The 17001-nt window shown below is 41.2% G+C and overlaps 1 long non-coding RNA gene across 1 annotated transcript; it reads left to right on the top strand.

Moving 5' to 3' along the window:
* The first annotated feature begins 13876 nt into the window (after window positions 1-13876).
* On the top strand, window positions 13877-14097 carry LOC121688132. Its single transcript, XR_006024511.1, has 2 exons — window positions 13877-13914; window positions 13999-14097. It is a non-coding gene; the product is annotated as an uncharacterized LOC121688132 (long non-coding RNA).
* The last annotated feature ends 2904 nt before the right edge of the window (window positions 14098-17001 follow it).

The following is a 17001-nucleotide window of genomic DNA, read 5'->3' as shown; positions in this document are numbered from 1 at the left end:
CTTCAGGGGAGAAAAGGATGACGGCTGCGTTCTTATAGGTTTAAGAAGTTAAACTTCAACTTCTCCGTCTTCTTTGCCTTTTTACTGTATAGGGATCAGCGTTACACAAAGTGCAGCGAAATTAGGAATGAAGTTGTCTTGGTGTCTGTTCTTCATTAGTGCTTAGACTGAAATACCGTACTTTCAATCTCTCTGCCCCCCCCCCCCCCCCTCCTCTGTCTTACTAGCCTTTTCACTCTCTTCCCCTTCCTCCGAAGAAGATTCTCTTTGGTGGTTTGGCCCCTGTGGAAGCTATGCTTAGACACAAGTCAATATTGGCAGCTTTGGCAGCCAAATCCTCTGGAAAAAAAAGCCAATCCTTTTGATGGGGAGCCGTCCTGGAATCTCCTCAGACGTGACCGCCCATGATCCTTTCTTTAGCGGGGGTTATAACTTAACAGGCCTGTCAGATTTCTTTGAATGCCCAAGCCAGCATCAAAGGGAGATGTCAGTATTGAGCTGGGTGCGGAGGTTTTAGGAAGAAGGGAGGTTTTGCAATGTGGGTACTGAGGGGGGTGTGGGGGTGTCTTACTGACAGAGACACCATATGCTGGCTTCCTGGTGGAATCCTGCCTGTCGTCTTGTCATAAATAGGTGGAAACATCCATCTGCCAACAAGTCATACTGACCAAAGTCCAGTTACATTCCGCTTCAAACACTTCTGAAAAATGTGGTTTAAAAAAAAACACTTTTTAATGTGAAGAGAAGATAAAATATATTGAAAATGAAGCCTGTCATAACCTTCTATGACTATTACTTCTGTTCATACTGGAAATGTGTTCACATGTTTCTCTTTGCTCTCTCTGCTTCATTCTCCATTACAAGCTCCTGATTGAGAAAACACTCTCCAATTACTGCTCTAAGATCACCATTCAAATCTCACATCTTAAGTGGCATAGCATGGCGTGCTAACTGCAGCTCATTATAGAGTGATATTCTACATGGGAGACCTCGCACTCACTCGCTCACTGTGTCCAGCTCTGGCCACTCTCTCTGTTGTCCTGTGTGGATACATATTTGTGGATCATTCTTGGTCCATGTAGCTGGACTAAAACATTTGTTTCTAAAAATAAAGACCGGGGGGAAAAAAAAGAAAAATAACTAGGGAAGGCAGGGAGGAGGATCATTCCTTTTTTCACACGACTCTCCCCCAAATGACATTGAGAGAGAAGAGAAATGAGTTGTGGGATCAGCGCTTTCTGCTTAGCTTGCATTACTGGGGTTGAATTTGATGTGCTACATTAGACAATGGGATTGGCGAACCTTCCCCTGGGCTACTCTGCGGACACGCAAAGAATGCTAAGAGCTCTCTTCTCCTCTCCTCTCCTCTCCTCTCTTCTTCTCTCCTCTCCTGTCTTTCCTCCCTGCATTCCCTACTCGTCTGCCTCCTCACCTCTGTGCTTTTCCTTCAGGTTCCTCATAAGGCCTCTGTCATTCCGGAACTCAATCTACTGCTCCCAAAGAGAGGTGAGTGCCTCACTCTACCGCTCGCATCTATTTCCCCCCCAACCCCACCTCACGCCCACCCGCATACCCGCTTCAATATTGGATTCTGCTCGTAGCGAACATCTGCAGGATTTCCCCCAACGCATCAAGCCCACATTAGCATCGGAGCTGTGGGTTCTAAACAGACACACCTCAGGAGAGTTGATCGAGCTGGGCTGTCCTGAGGAAAGCAACAATCTCAGTGTATTGTTTGCTCATCCCACCTCCCACCCTCCCAATTCACCCTATTTTTTTGCTTTCTCTACCACACTGAAGCAGAGTTCTGATGAAGGGCCAGAGGGGGGAAAGCATAGTTGAGAGGAAATGCAGGCTGTATTGGTGTGTTTGTTTGTGTTAGTTAGTGGACATATGAATGCTAAATCGTAACACCCCCAATTATCACCACTTTTGTTCAGAAATTCTAAAACAACAATGTTTTTTAACACTTCAAAATAACATTTACTAAATGAACCTTACATTTTTCAGTAGCCATAGTTGTGTAGATTTGAACAAAATCTGGTTTGGTTCTTAACGGGAGCATTTACTGCCTGAAATATGTATGTGTGTGTGTGTGTGTGTGGGGGGGGGGGGGGGGGGGTGAGTATGAGAGAGAAGAGCTAGAGGAAGACCTGGTGTGTATCAGTAGACAAAGGAAGATTCTCTGCGCTTCTGCCGTTTAGCGACAATCCGGTGCAACCAGTCCAGGAAAGTGTGTGAGGAGAGAAGAGAAGAGGAGGAGAGGGACGCCGGTGCAGCTCAGATGTCTTCTTCATTTTTGATTTTTTTATTTACTTAAAGATGTGACTACACATCGAAACGTTAGTCAATTATGTTTTGCACCTTTAAGTAAATAAAAACATAAAAAATGAAGAAGACATCTGAGCTGCACCAGCGTCCCTCTCCTCCTCTTCTCTTCTCTCCTCACACACTTTCCTGGACTGGTTGCACCGGATTGTCGCTAAACGGCAGAAGCGCAGAGAATCTTCCTTTGTCTACTGATACACACCAGGTCTTCCTCTAGCTCTTCTCTCTCATACTCACCCCCCCCCCCACACACACACACACACATACACAAACACACAACTTGCATAGCTTGTTACATGCCAAAGTATAATTAAATTGATGTTTAAATAGGTAGGGCACCATCCAGAGGATGAGATACACATGAGATTGCTGCTGTATTTGACTGACCTGCCTTCATTCTCCTCCATAGTAGGTCCTTTGTCTGCAAATGCTGATGGCTGTGATCATCATGGTTCATCACCACCATTGCACACAATAAGCTGTTCTGCTGTATGTTGTATATGCTAATGTTTTATCTTGATCATGTGTATGAATTCATCTGCCTTTGAAGAGCCTTGAGACCATTTCAGTTAGTATTGGTGATCTATAAATACATCTGAATTTCATTGAACAAAACAATCTTGAGCATTTGTATTATATTTATCATTTCAATGTATGCTTACATTGCGTGATGTGATGCATGATGTGAGAACCTTTAAGTAAATTGTCAGTTAAATGCAGAGTATTATGTGTGCACATTTGGGTATCTCTCCCTTTGAGTGTGTGTGTGTGTGTGTGTGTGTGTGTGTGTGTGTGTGCACATATGTGAATGTACAGTATGTGACAGGAAGTTATAATAGGCTTCCGGTGACATGGGGAGCAGCAGAGTGCAATCTAAAAGTAGTTGGTTGTCTACACCTACACTACATGTCGTCAGTAACTGTTCAGGTGCACCTTCCCACAAACAATACTTGACTTTACTTACTTGTCTTTGTGTGTGTCTGTGTCTGTGTCTGTGTAGCATTTGTTTATCCTTATTTTTATCTACACACAAAGTGATGTATCCTACTCACTCTCATGCATTTTTGAAAATGCTTCTTATCCATTAAGTCAACCATGTGTGTGGCAGTGTGTGGATTTCTGTGACACACAGACACACTCCCTCCACACATACACAAAAAATGCCCACATGGCACAGAAAAAGAACACATCCATCTCCCTTTTGTATGGGTGTGTACAGTATGTGTGTGTTTATGTGAGTGTGTGTATGTGTATGTGTGTATGTGTGTGTGTGTGTGTGTGTGTGTATGTATGTGTTGTGTGTGTGTGTGTGTGTGTGTGTGTCTGGCCTCAGAGAGATGCTGTCTTGGGTGATTTCGGTACGCTAGCCTGGCTGTTTGTCCTGCGCTAAGAGATGCTAAAAGCAGCCTGCCAGTCTCCATCACTACAACCTCCACCGCTCCAGGCCAGAGAGGCGCCGAGAGACCCAGGATTGATGCCCAGGATGGGAAACTCTTTAGAGGGATGCTGGTGGGGGCTTTAAATAAGTGGGGATATAAATACAACCTTGCCTCCAGTATCTCGGCCGTCCTTCTGGACCCTGGCTATCGGGCCTTTGCTGGATCGACCCTGCAGCCTGGCAGGCGTGTGTTAGCGCTGCTTGTCTGGGTTTCTGTTTCCTTTGATGCCTAGAACAATCTCAGGGGGCCTCCCTGCTTTCTTTCCCTCAACTTCTGCCCTGTTATTATGTTTCATTTTGGGGTTACTGGGGGTCTTGGTCAGCTTTGTGTCTGGGCTTTCAATTATGTTCTCCCAAATTTGCTTTTCTCTGTACACGCCACAAAGGTTCCCCAACCTTCTGCTGCCTAATGGTTGTGTGTATGGTTGGCCTCTCTATCTGTCTTTCTGCCTCTCACTTTCTTTCTTTTTTATTTAATTACAGTTAAGAACAAAATCATTCATACCCCAGGCAAATATGCTGATTTTCTCTTGACCAAATATGGGACCTGGTGACTTTCTCAAAGTAAAAGGTAACACTAAAACAAGGGGCTACATTGAGATTTTTGGAGGAAATGATCAGGCAATCTGCCGAGAGACCAGCCCCAATATATATATATATATACGTATATATACACTCTTTTGATCCCGTGAGGGAAATTTGGTCTCCGCATTTATCCCAATCCGTGAATTAGTGAAACACACTCAGCACACAGTGAGGTGAAGTACACACTAATCCCGACGCAGTGAGCTGCCTGCAACAACAGCGGCGCAGTGAGGGGTTAGGTGCTTTGCTCAAGGGCACTTCAGCCGTGCCTACTGGTCGGGGTTCGAACCGGCAACCCTCCGGTTACAAGTCCGAAGCTGTAACTAGAAGGCGGCATTGGCTCATTAAACCACACAATGATCTAAAACATACAGCCAAAAAAAGCAAGAAATGGTTAAATGAGAACAATGTCAACATTTTAGAGTGGCCCAGCCAGAGGGCAAACTTCCTGTGAACTGGGGCCTCGTTTATAAAAGTGTTGCGTAGAAACCATCCTTCATTTGATCTATCATTTCTGAAATGATCGTACGTGTGATTGTGATTTTGATTAAATCAATGGCCTAAAAGCTGTAGCCTTTGTAAAATTATATATTGAAAACATTAGTATAGGCTTAGCCTATGCCATCTGATGTTACCTAGCCTATATGAGTAGAGTGCGAATTACACCACCATAATTGGGGGGTACTGCTCCTTCACTTCTTCTATGACCATCATGGCCCATTACCATATCAATCCCCACCGTGATCGCCAAGTGCAACATGTGTTGTGCAACACACATACAAGGTCTAAACATGCGACAAACTGATAATCAGTAGGCTACAGAATATCTCATCGTTCTTATACTGTATATCCAAAAGATAACTGTTTTGACCATCTCTGCCCTCATCATGTCATCTCCCTGCGGCCTGCTCACAGCTTTTATCCTGTGCCTCTCCTGTCTGCTGGCCCCCCTTTCCTTAACACATATGAACAGTGTATAAAACCTAACTGCACCTACACTTTTAATGTAATTGTTTGTAGATCTTAGTGTGAATATTTCCTGCCTACTCTTTTAGCACCAAAAAAGTGCCTGATGTCTGTGTGCCCTTTCCTTTTCCTAAAGTGTCTCTTTGAATAAAAAAAAAATAGTTTTAAGATAGTAGGCTATCGGGGTTTTCAGATGAAACTACATTTACCAAATTAAAAATATGAAATAATTGAATGTAAAAAAAAAACAAATGCAAATACTAGCACATATTTAGCCTAGGCTACTTGGGTCTTTTTAAGTTTCCACAGGTTTCACTATTATGTAGTCTTAGCTACATCAGACCCTCTTGTGCATACCGGTAATATAAAAACACAGGATCTGTGCCAAACTAATTTCAAAAGGGCACAATAATTTAAAGATAAACTGAGAATGGACACCTAGGCTATGGAGTTCATCTCCTTGGAAATGGCAATCGATTTTACCTCAACACAATGTAAAGGTTTATTTAAATAGAGAATTAACTTGCTAACTAACCTTGGTAACTAACCAAGGTCCACTTTACTAGCCTCAGTGGGTAAGTAAGTAGCAGGTAAATAGCCAGTAATTCAATGTATGAAGAGGTGACATGAACTATGAAAGAACAAAACACATTTATAAATGAACGTGTACAGTGAAAATAGGAGTGGACTTGTATTGTACAGTAACTAATGATATTTTTTCACAATATCATAAAAATGATCTGATCCCCCAAAACTAATATTTCTGTCTCTTTGGGGGTACTGGGTCTTCATTGGGGGGGGGGGGGAGGGGGGGGGGTATAGTACCCCCTGTAATTCGAACTGTGTATATGAGTCAGTTCGAATAGCTGAAAATAGTTTTCCAGCGTAGCTTTCTGGAAAGAGATCGTATGAGTCAGGGCCGGTGAGGCCAGTGAGTTACTGTGAAACCAAAAGCAGACTCAGGAAGCAGAGAGTATATTTAATGGGTTTTAAATGACAGAACACAGGAATCGGCAGCCAGGCAGAGTGACTTGACACAGGGCAAACTCAAAAAAATCCAAAAACGGCAGAGGTACAGGCAGGTTTCAGTCAAAATCCAAAGTGACAAGACAGGCAGAGTTCGGTACACAAGTTGGCAGGCAAAAACACAGGCAGCAGTACAGGCAAGGTTCAGTCAAAATGGTGGCAAAAACAGGCATAGTTCAGTACACGGGTAGGCCAAGAAAAACACAGGCAGATGAATCAAAGGGGCTAGGCGAGACTCACGTGGTTGAACAGGCATAGGTTGGCAACAAAAGAATGCAAGGGCCAAGCAAAGGGCTCCAAAAGGGTTGAGTCCGATTCACAAGTCCAAAAAACAGGCTTAGATCAAAAACCAGTAATCCAAAAGAGCATGAGCATAGGTGAGAATCCACTGTGAAAGACGTGACAATCTGGCAAAGAGTGTTTCTCCTGGCACTGCTTAAATGCTATGGCTGATGAGGAGAGTGGCAACAGGTGTGACAGTGCAAGCACTGATGATTGGGAAGCCAGGAGCCAGGACAGAGGGAAAACCTGGAATGGAGTCCAGGGACAGCAGAGGCATGACAGATCACAGACTAAGTGGGGATTCTGGGCCGGACTGTGACAGTATGCATCCATGTCCATTGTCCTCTGCTCGCTTTCATTCATTTTGCTTGCAGTAATGTGAATAATCAACATTTAGTATGTTTAGGCCTACTTTGTAGAAAAAAAAATTGTAGGCCTACCTTATGAAGGAAAGACCTCTAGGCCTACAGCATAATCCTATACGTTATGGTACAGTAGGCTACTGTACGTTTCCAATATGACCCAGGTAATATGCTGATTTAGCCTACAAAACAGAGGACTACATTATAAGCGTGATATGTCATGTAGGCTTAACATTTCTTTTAGGATAGGCTATGTTTTTGCTGAAAAAGTAGCCTAGTTCGCCACTTCGCCGGTCATTATTAATTCATTCTGCATATCTTTGCTATCGTTTTCTTTCAATAATGTCCAATGGCTTAAACATTGTCCTTTATTGTTTGCTTTAAGCCTACCTTTATATTTTAGCCTACATTATCCAACTCGCGTATTGTCATCTGATCTTGGGCACTGCCAGTCAAAAAAAGCAAACAGGTGCGCGCTCTGCACCGCAACTCCGATGCAACACTAAATATGAAGATGCCCTGCTTTCAGAGGATAACTTCCGCCCCTTGGTTGTGTAGGCTATATATGATATAAAATATCTATAGCCTACATTGTATAGCTTACATACAAATATTACCTTTCTGTTACGGAGCTGGGAATAGGCCTATGAGCGCAAATTAGGATGTAGTGGAGGCTAAACGCGAGTAAACACAGTTTATCCACCTCTGACATTTCAGAAATAGAGTAGGCCTACCCACCTCTTATTAGAGTTTATCCACCTTTCAAAAGAGTTTATTCACATTCAAAACTGCATTATCCAATACTATCCTATATTCCCAATATTGTACAATAACCTCCTAGCCTGGCTAGTAACCTCCACCATTATCAAACATGTTCTGAATGCCTTTTTTAAAAATCCGATACCGCATGGCGCAGTCCACCTCACCGAGATTGCAGAATTCATAGTTCACCCACCTCTTATGTTACCACTACATCCCTGGCACAAATTGACTTTTTTCTCTCCTAAACGAGGGCAATTGGACATTTTATGATCAATATTAGATTGGTGAGAACACTGAATCACCTGTAAGAATGTTTCAATCATTCTATCGTAGGTCTTGGTGTGTTTTTTTTTAGATATTATGAAATAAGTAAGCTATACGTTTTTTCACTTTCTTAAGTGGGCAATAGTTCTCATTAGCAGTTTTATGCCAAACCATGAAACATTAAGCTGCGTCCAAAAACGTCTTTAAAAATCTTCTGATATTGATCATGCATATGGCAAAGAAAGACATGAAATCGTTGGTCTTGGAATTTTGAAAATGCATCGCACTTAGACCTCAGATTACTTGCAGTACCCAGGCATTACCACAAGGAAATGGTCGTACGTCAAGTTTGAACCTGACGTGGAGATAAGCACTTTTCCACGTCAAAGACGTTTTTTTATAAATCTGAGCATTGGCATGGATTTGAGCGTACGCACGGTCTAAGATCAAATCTGTGCGTAAGAACGCTTTATAAATGAGGCCCCAGACCTCAATCTGTCAAAAAAGTGAGCACAAGGCCAGAGTGATTGCAAATAATCGTTCCTGCCTCAAAACCCGGATTGATGTTAAAAAGGTGCAGTTTAGAATCATTGTGGAGACATGGAGAGGCTTGGTAGGTATTATAAGCAAATTATTATTATTATTAGCAAATGCAAATAAAGATGTTTCCATTGATTATTTAAAAAGGGTATGAATATTTTTGGACATGCCATTTTTCATAAAAATGTTAAAAAGGATAAAAACGCTTCTTTTTTTATTCCATGTTTGTCCCACATTGTCTTGCAACCTTTTGGCATGTGACAGTGTCATTTCCAGTCAGAACAAACATATTGATAAAGAGAAAATCAACATTAAATCAATATTTGCCAGGGGCAGAGCCGGACAGTAACGGTGTACATTTACTTGAGTACAGTACTTGAGTACAATTTCTGAGGGATCTGTACTTTACTCAAATATCATTTTTGGGGAGTACTCATGACTTTACTCAAGTACATTTGAGGGGCAAATATTGTACTCTTTACTCCACTACATTTCTATCCATAACCGTGAGTACCCGTTACTTCTTCTAAAAAAAAAGGAAAAAAGAAAAATTTTGGAAACCCTCAATTTGTTGTTTCCCTCTCAAACGTGATTGGATTGTGCAGGCGCCACTGATTGGTACAGCCTATCAGCAATTACCTTCAGCTTTCCGCCAAAGTCAACTCCATGGTCAGATGTAGATAAAAGATGAAACCATGGACGAAACAATGGATGAGGACGCAGCAGGTCCATCCCGGGAATGTGCCAACCTGTGGCCCCACCTCGCCAGACTATTTCAATTTTCTGAACAAGTTAATGATCATTTTCACTTCAAGTGTTTCAATTACAAAATAGTATTTTGTATTTTAAATACATATTTTAAATACATGTATTAGAAATTCTGCCCATCCCTGGCAACATGGTAAAAAGATGAAAATGACTTGATTTTACTTTCAATTCCTTTTACATTCTCCAAGGTATTAAAGCAACACCAAAGAGTTTTTTGTACCTGAAAATAATGTTTCCAAAATTGTTTCAGTGGTTCATCAACTCGTAACAGGGTGAACGGCACTTCTGCATTCGCTTCATGGCCCTCTATCGGCTATAACTGCACTATGTAAGTTTGCCAGATCGGGTAGCGGATCTGTAGTTCGATGGAATGAGACATAAGAAACTACAAATTTGACTTGCATGATGTCGCAATACATCGTACTTTCAAAAATTTCATGCAACATATTCTATCTTGTCTGTGGACATAAACAAATAGCCTGCGTGCGACAGAGGAAAAGTTATTTGGAGTTGCTTTAACATTAAACATTTTCATAACTCCATGTAGGACGTTTCTGTAAATGTAAGAGCACTGTGGCAGTAGTAATGCAATATTTAGAAAATGTAGGCTACTCTTGTACTCTTGATACTCAAGTACTTTTAAAAACAAGTACTTCAGTACTTTTACTTAAGTAGACATCTGACTGTTGTACTTTTACTTGTACTTGAGTACAAGGGTATCTGTACTTTTACTCAAGTAATGAAGCTGTGTACTCTGTCCGCCTCTGGCCAGGGGTATGAATAATTTTGTTCTTAACTGTATTTATCTCATTCATTCATTCATTCTTTTGTTCTCTTTCTTTCTTTCTTTCTTTCTTTCTTTCTTTCTACCATAGCCTCTTTATCTGTCCTTTTCCAAGCAACAACAAAGGCAATATATGCCTCCAGAGGGAGGTGAGACTGCAGGTAGAGCCAGGGCACTGTGTGTGTGTGTGTGTGTGTGCATGTGTGTGAGTTGCCTGCTAATACTGCCACAAACAGCTGCCAACATGATATTAGCAAAAGTGTCACACACAGACAGACACAAAAAAACAACCACACACGCCCATGCGCACACACACAAACAAATATACACTCACATGCATACACATGCATTACTCACACAAACATACAGACACTCACATACACATGCAATACCCACACAAAGACAGACAATCATGAAAGAAAAAGAGAAATCTATACATGCACAGAGAATTACCGTTGTGCTTTAGGCAGAAATATTTTTATTTCATTTTATTAAAATACACCATTAATTCCATATTACAGGGACAGAGGGGGGGCAGAGGAAATGAGTTATGGTGCCTTAATGGATGTGATGGGCCATTAGGATCCAGATTAGGAGGATGAAACATGAGACTTTTATGGGTGAATAAAATGTGTCATATAAAGGAAAGATGCAGCAGAGGGCTGGGATCACGAGGCTTCGTTTTATGTTGGTATAAGACGTCTACCTCCATCATGGGGGGAACTTTGTGTGTGTGGATGGCCACCAATATTTCAACCCAAGCAATGAGCTAACTGTCTACTATATTCGCTTAATTTTAATGTAATCAGTGTTGGCACCTACTGTACGTCGAACAAATATCTTCAAGATGGTTTAACTTTAGGAAAGTTTCACTTATAAAAACTGAATGGTCCCATAAACTAAATTAACACAAAGATAATAAATCATTAAAACAAACTGAATTGAGACTCACTCTTACTTTTATCCCCTTGCTGCATCGATTCCAGTTTGGAGATTGCGGCATCATTTTTGGGGGGAAAACAAAGCGAGGCACTGCTTCATCCTGCCAGCCAGTGTGACGAGAAGATGAATGGGGTGCTGATTGCATTCGTTTGAGCCAGCCAGAGCCAGAGAGAATGGGCATGCACGGGAGAATGCAGTCATACGTTGCAGTCATAAGTCCATGGAGAGAAAAATAATGAGGACGTTTGGCAGTTTATCTCCTCAGCACCTCCACCTCCCACACACACACGCACACACACACACACAAGCACACACGGACACACACACACATGCACTCATGCACAGACACACACACACACACACACACACACACACGCACACACACACACACACACACACACCACTCCCCATTACCTGGGCAGTGTGAAATTGGCTCACTGGGTCAGTTTCTCCACGATAGCTCTTCATTCTCATCCTTTATTCAGATGATCTCGGCCCAGCCAGCACCACTGATCCCTTGGATAAAAAAGAGAAACGGTCCATGATTGAAGATGTGCCAAAGCATGCCAGTTTGAAAAGGAGGAAGAACGCTAAGACCGAGAGCTAATTACTATGAAGGGATGTTACAGTTTTTTACAACTGTTTACACATGTTTTCAAAACTCTGTGTCTATTGTTCAAAACTCCACACACAAAACCCACAATTGGTCACACAAAATGCAAAATGCCTCAAATGGGGGTCGTGTACAGTATGTATTCATAGGCCTATAGACCCTTTGAACTAGCCTGACGTAGTCATATTCAATTCTAGTCAGAATATGAGTCTGATACTGCTCCATTGGGACGTAATTATGGGGCGTGTTTCAACCGATACGGGGGGGGAATGCCTCTGCACTCAATTGGATAGACCTAACCAATCAGAGCAACAAAATAGCTTACCGTGAGGTGTAGGAAGAAAACACACGAACCATCCTTCTTCTCCCATATCCCCTCCGTTTTTAAAAATAATTCTGTTGATAAGTGATATGCTACAAACATGTTACAGTAAACAGCTGGGAAAGGCTGTCGCAAATCCCTTGAACAGGTGGTTAATCAGAGATTTCAAACAAACGAGGGAACATGTCGCAATAGACCTCTCCAGAATAAGCCCCGCCTCCTAACTTCCGTATCCATCCAACCTTCGGTCGTCAAATGTCTATGGGAAATAACATGGCGTTTTGAAAGATCGAACCTGTCAAACTCTGTAGATGACAAAGTAGAAAAAGCTGCTGGGCAGATTGGCCTACACACTTCTGCCATCTAGTTTCCACTGGAATTCGCCTGCCCCCTTGGTTATTTCCCATAGACAATCGACGCCCGGAAGTTGGATGGATACGGAAGTTACGGAGGCGGCACTTATTCTGGAGAAGTCTATGCAACGGCGTTGTTTTCCCGCACAATGGAGAAGTTTGCCGCACAATGGAGAAGTTTGCCTCGAACGTCGACTACTAGGCTGCAGCCTTCCATGCCGCGGTCCATCCCTCCAATGAGCGTCGTCAAACAGTAAACGTCATTGACAGCGCCACAGTTTGTCTGAAAGAGCGACAAGATACTTGAGGTTGGACGCTGTAAAAGCCGGCGTCTTTGGAGCTAACAGTGCTAAAATCAAGGATTTGACAATAAAAGAGTTACACATGTACACCGATGTTTGGTATTAATGTATCTTACAACCTATTAGCCTACTAGATCAATGGAAATGGGCCTGTGTTGCGCTGTATCAATGTTACGTTATATCCTCAGAAACAGACGATAAAAAAAACGTAATTTCATGGATGTTTATGTGTCTGATTGGTGGGCAGTTGTTTATTCGATGCTAATTGGATGTGATAATGATGTCGTATCTTTCTTGTCACTCAATCTGTGAAATTGTCACTCTGAGGTAAATTGCAGGAACGGAACACCCAGATCAATGCAGTGATTAATTTGACCATCATTCAAAAGGTAATTGACTTGTCAATGTAGCCTGAACAAGTGCAGACGTTACCTGTATGTTACTTACCTATGTGTTGATATTGTGTGGCCCATGGGTTCATCTTTGATCAATATTAAGGCTAAATAAATAACTGTGGAACTGGGATTGGCGAAGAAACTTGATTGTTTGTCTATTCCTAATGGAAATTCTTCTTTGAAATGCAGCACAAGCTAGTGGACAATGGCTAGACTAGGTTATGAAGTAACGGTCTACATTATGTAATGCTGTGCAAGTGTTTATGTGCACAGCAAGACACTTACTAGCTATTCTTCAAATTTCTTAAAGATATTACACTAAGCACTTTCACTCACAGAAAAAAGATCAGATGGTCCAAAATGAACAAACTTTATTGGAGATACAGTAAGCAGTGTTGGGCAAGTTACTTCAAAAGCGTAATGCATTATTTATTACTTGTTACTGTCATCTCAAAGTAATTTGTTACATTACAATATTACTGTCCTTGAATTGTAAGGCATTACACTACATTTACATTACTTTCACCAAAATAACAGGAAATATGGATTTGGTGTTCTCAATAGATCTTCATGTGTTCAATGCAGCTCATTACACGGCAGGCGGTGATGTGGTATGGCATAATGACTGAGCTAGGCTTAAAAGAACACTATAATGGTTGCAGTTATGGCTCATGGGACAATGTAGGCCCCAAATGCCAAAGGTCACTCACAACTTAATATAGTAAAATATAGCCATAGTGAAATTGTATGTTGACTTTAAATGGTTCTCATCATTGCTGGTTGCCTTTCCTTCCACTTACAGTGGTGTAGACTTAATGCAAGTTATGCAAGCAACTTAAGGCTTGTAAAATTTCCAAGACCATTTTCTTCCAAGGATTGAAGGTGGGATGTCATAAAAGCATCCTTACTCTTGTCTCTCACCACGACAATTGTTCTCTTAACATGTGGATTTGTCTCTTTTCGTAGAGACTGCTCCAAAGCTTCAATCCAGCTGGCCTCCATTACTGGAAAAAAAGTATAGACCTACAGTTTGTCAATGAAAGAAATAAACAGCGGTGAAAATAACATGGTAACATACTGTCTGTTTTTGACATGGGAAGAGTTCATGTATAGTATAAGTATACTCTTTTGATCCCTTGAGGGAAATTTGGTCTCTGCATTTATCCCAATCTGTGAATTAGTGAAACACACTCAGCACAGCTGTGAACACACAGTGAGGTGAAACACACCAATCCCGGCGCAGTGAGCTGCCTGCTGCAACAGCGGCACTCGGGGAGCAGTGAGGGGTTAGGTGCTTTGCTTTGCTTTTTTCTTAATAAATTACTATTTTTACAACTGTCTTTCTTCCCCCATTATGTGATGGTGTGAACAAGCCCACGCCATTACACATACATCAGTTTGGGAAAGATAACATCTGATAACAACCCATAAAAATAAGTTATTGTATTTCTAAGCATGTAAGTGACTGTAAACATCCTTGAATCCTCACTAGGGTAAGAAATGTAAATTTACAAAGACACCTCTGCCTTTTTGATATGTTAGTTATATATGTTTGATATGTTTAGATGACTGTAGAAAGGGAATTTGAGTTATCTCTGCCATTCATGCAACAGATCTACTGTAACATGGTTAGGCTATACTTCTCATTTCAAGCAGTGAGAATAACTAAAATGTTGCTTTTACAGACAAAGATCGTAGCCATTATTCTCAAACTATTTGCATTAAGTCTACACCACTGTAAGTGGAAGGAAAGGCAACCAGCAATGATGAGAACCATTTAAAGTCAACATACAATTTCACTATGGCTATATTTTACTATATTAAGTTGTGAGTGACCTTTGGCATTTGGGGCCTACATTGTCCCATGAGCCATAACTGCAACCATTATAGTGTTCTTTTAAGCCTAGCTCAGTCATTATGCCATACCACATCACCGCCTGCCGTGTAATGAGCTGCATTGAACACATGAAGATCTATTGAGAACACCAAATCCATATTTCCTGTTATTTTGGTGAAAGTAATGTAAATGTAGTGTAATGCCTTACAATTCAAGGACAGTAATATTGTAATGTAACAAATTACTTTGAGATGACAGTAACAAGTAATAAATAATGCATTACGCTTTTGAAGTAACTTGCCCAACACTGCTTACTGTATCTCCAATAAAGTTTGTTCATTTTGGACCATCTGATCTTTTTTCTGTGAGTGAAAGTGCTTAGTGTAATATCTTTAAGAAATTTGAAGAATAGCTAATAAGTGTCTTGCTGTGCACATAAACACTTGCACAGCATTACATAATGTAGACCGTTACTTCATAACCTAGTCTAGCCATTGTCCACTAGCTTGTGCTGCATTTCAAAGAAGAATTTCCATTAGGAATAGACAAACAATCAAGTTTCTTCGCCAATCCCAGTTCCACAGTTATTTATTTAGCCTTAATATTGATCAAAGATGAACCCATGGGCCACACAATATCAACACATAGGTAAGTAACATACAGGTAACGTCTGCACTTGTTCAGGCTACATTGACAAGTCAATTACCTTTTGAATGATGGTCAAATTAATCACTGCATTGATCTGGGTGTTCCGTTCCTGCAATTTACCTCAGAGTGACAATTTCACAGATTGAGTGACAAGAAAGATACGACATCATTATCACATCCAATTAGCATCGAATAAACAACTGCCCACCAATCAGACACATAAACATCCATGAAATTACGTTTTTTTTATCGTCTGTTTCTGAGGATATAACGTAACATTGATACAGCGCAACACAGGCCCATTTCCATTGATCTAGTAGGCTAATAGGTTGTAAGATACATTAATACCAAACATCGGTGTACATGTGTAACTCTTTTATTGTCAAATCCTTGATTTTAGCACTGTTAGCTCCAAAGACGCCGGCTTTTACAGCGTCCAACCTCAAGTATCTTGTCGCTCTTTCAGACAAACTGTGGCGCTGTCAATGACGTTTACTGTTTGACGACGCTCATTGGAGGGATGGACCGCGGCATGGAAGGCTGCAGCCAGAGAGGGTTAAAGCGGAGCTAGTAATCAAGGATCTTTGCTGCAGCCTAGTAGTCGACGTTCGAGGCAAACTTCTCCATTGTGCGCTCAGATGACGTGATAGACCAGGTGCTGTTGCTCACCTGTCCATCATTGTAAAGCCTGATTTGATTGGTCCGCCCGATATAGGGTGAGAATATTCCACCACAATGTCAGACCTTCCCGACTTCCCGACCTCAAATGTTGTGGGCAGGACTAAGTTCGGAATGGCACCCAGGCTACCTTTGAACTGCAGAAACCAACAATCCTAAGCGTTCCTAAGGCATTTTTTGGAGGCACAGAACAATTTATTGAGCTAATATAAAAATAGAGTAAAAAGACAAGTTTTACATACAGTAAAGCCAACTTTTTGTAGAACTTTACTGTAAGCTAAAGTCCGATTACTGTAATTTTCCTTTCAAAGTATCTGCTTTGGTTCTGAATATTTCAACTGGAAATCCTCTATACCTATATAGAGAGTATATCTATTTGTAGCCCTATACTACTGTAAGGCAATGATTGGATGGTGTTCAGTAAAGTAATGAGTGTTTACACATGTGAAAAGAGAGAGTGAAGCACTGGTGATTTAGTGTGCCATTTTGATAGGTTGTGTTTGAAAAACGAAATCAAGTTACTTCCTGTTAGATTTGTGTGTGTTAGGTAGAAAATTGTGTGTGGTGTTTTGCAAAATGTGTTTTAGTAAATTGAAAACTGAGTCAAACACTGAGAATTAGTGTATGGTTTTGCAGATTTGGTGTGGGTTTAGATTTAGTGTGTAAGCAGTTGAAAAAAACTGTAAGACAAGATCATGGGAAATGTCCTACCTGAAAACTATGTTGAGTTTCTGTGTCAAATTTGCACATGAAAGACAGCATACCAACAAAAAACTTTAACAAGTTTTTCCTCATCATCCTTTTGA

Source organism: Alosa sapidissima, chromosome 17, assembly GCF_018492685.1.
Source record: "Alosa sapidissima isolate fAloSap1 chromosome 17, fAloSap1.pri, whole genome shotgun sequence".
NCBI classification, from domain to species: Eukaryota; Metazoa; Chordata; class Actinopteri; order Clupeiformes; family Clupeidae; genus Alosa; species Alosa sapidissima.
The sequence above is the reverse complement of the archived record's forward strand: the minus strand, read 5'-3'. Positions and strand labels throughout refer to the sequence as shown.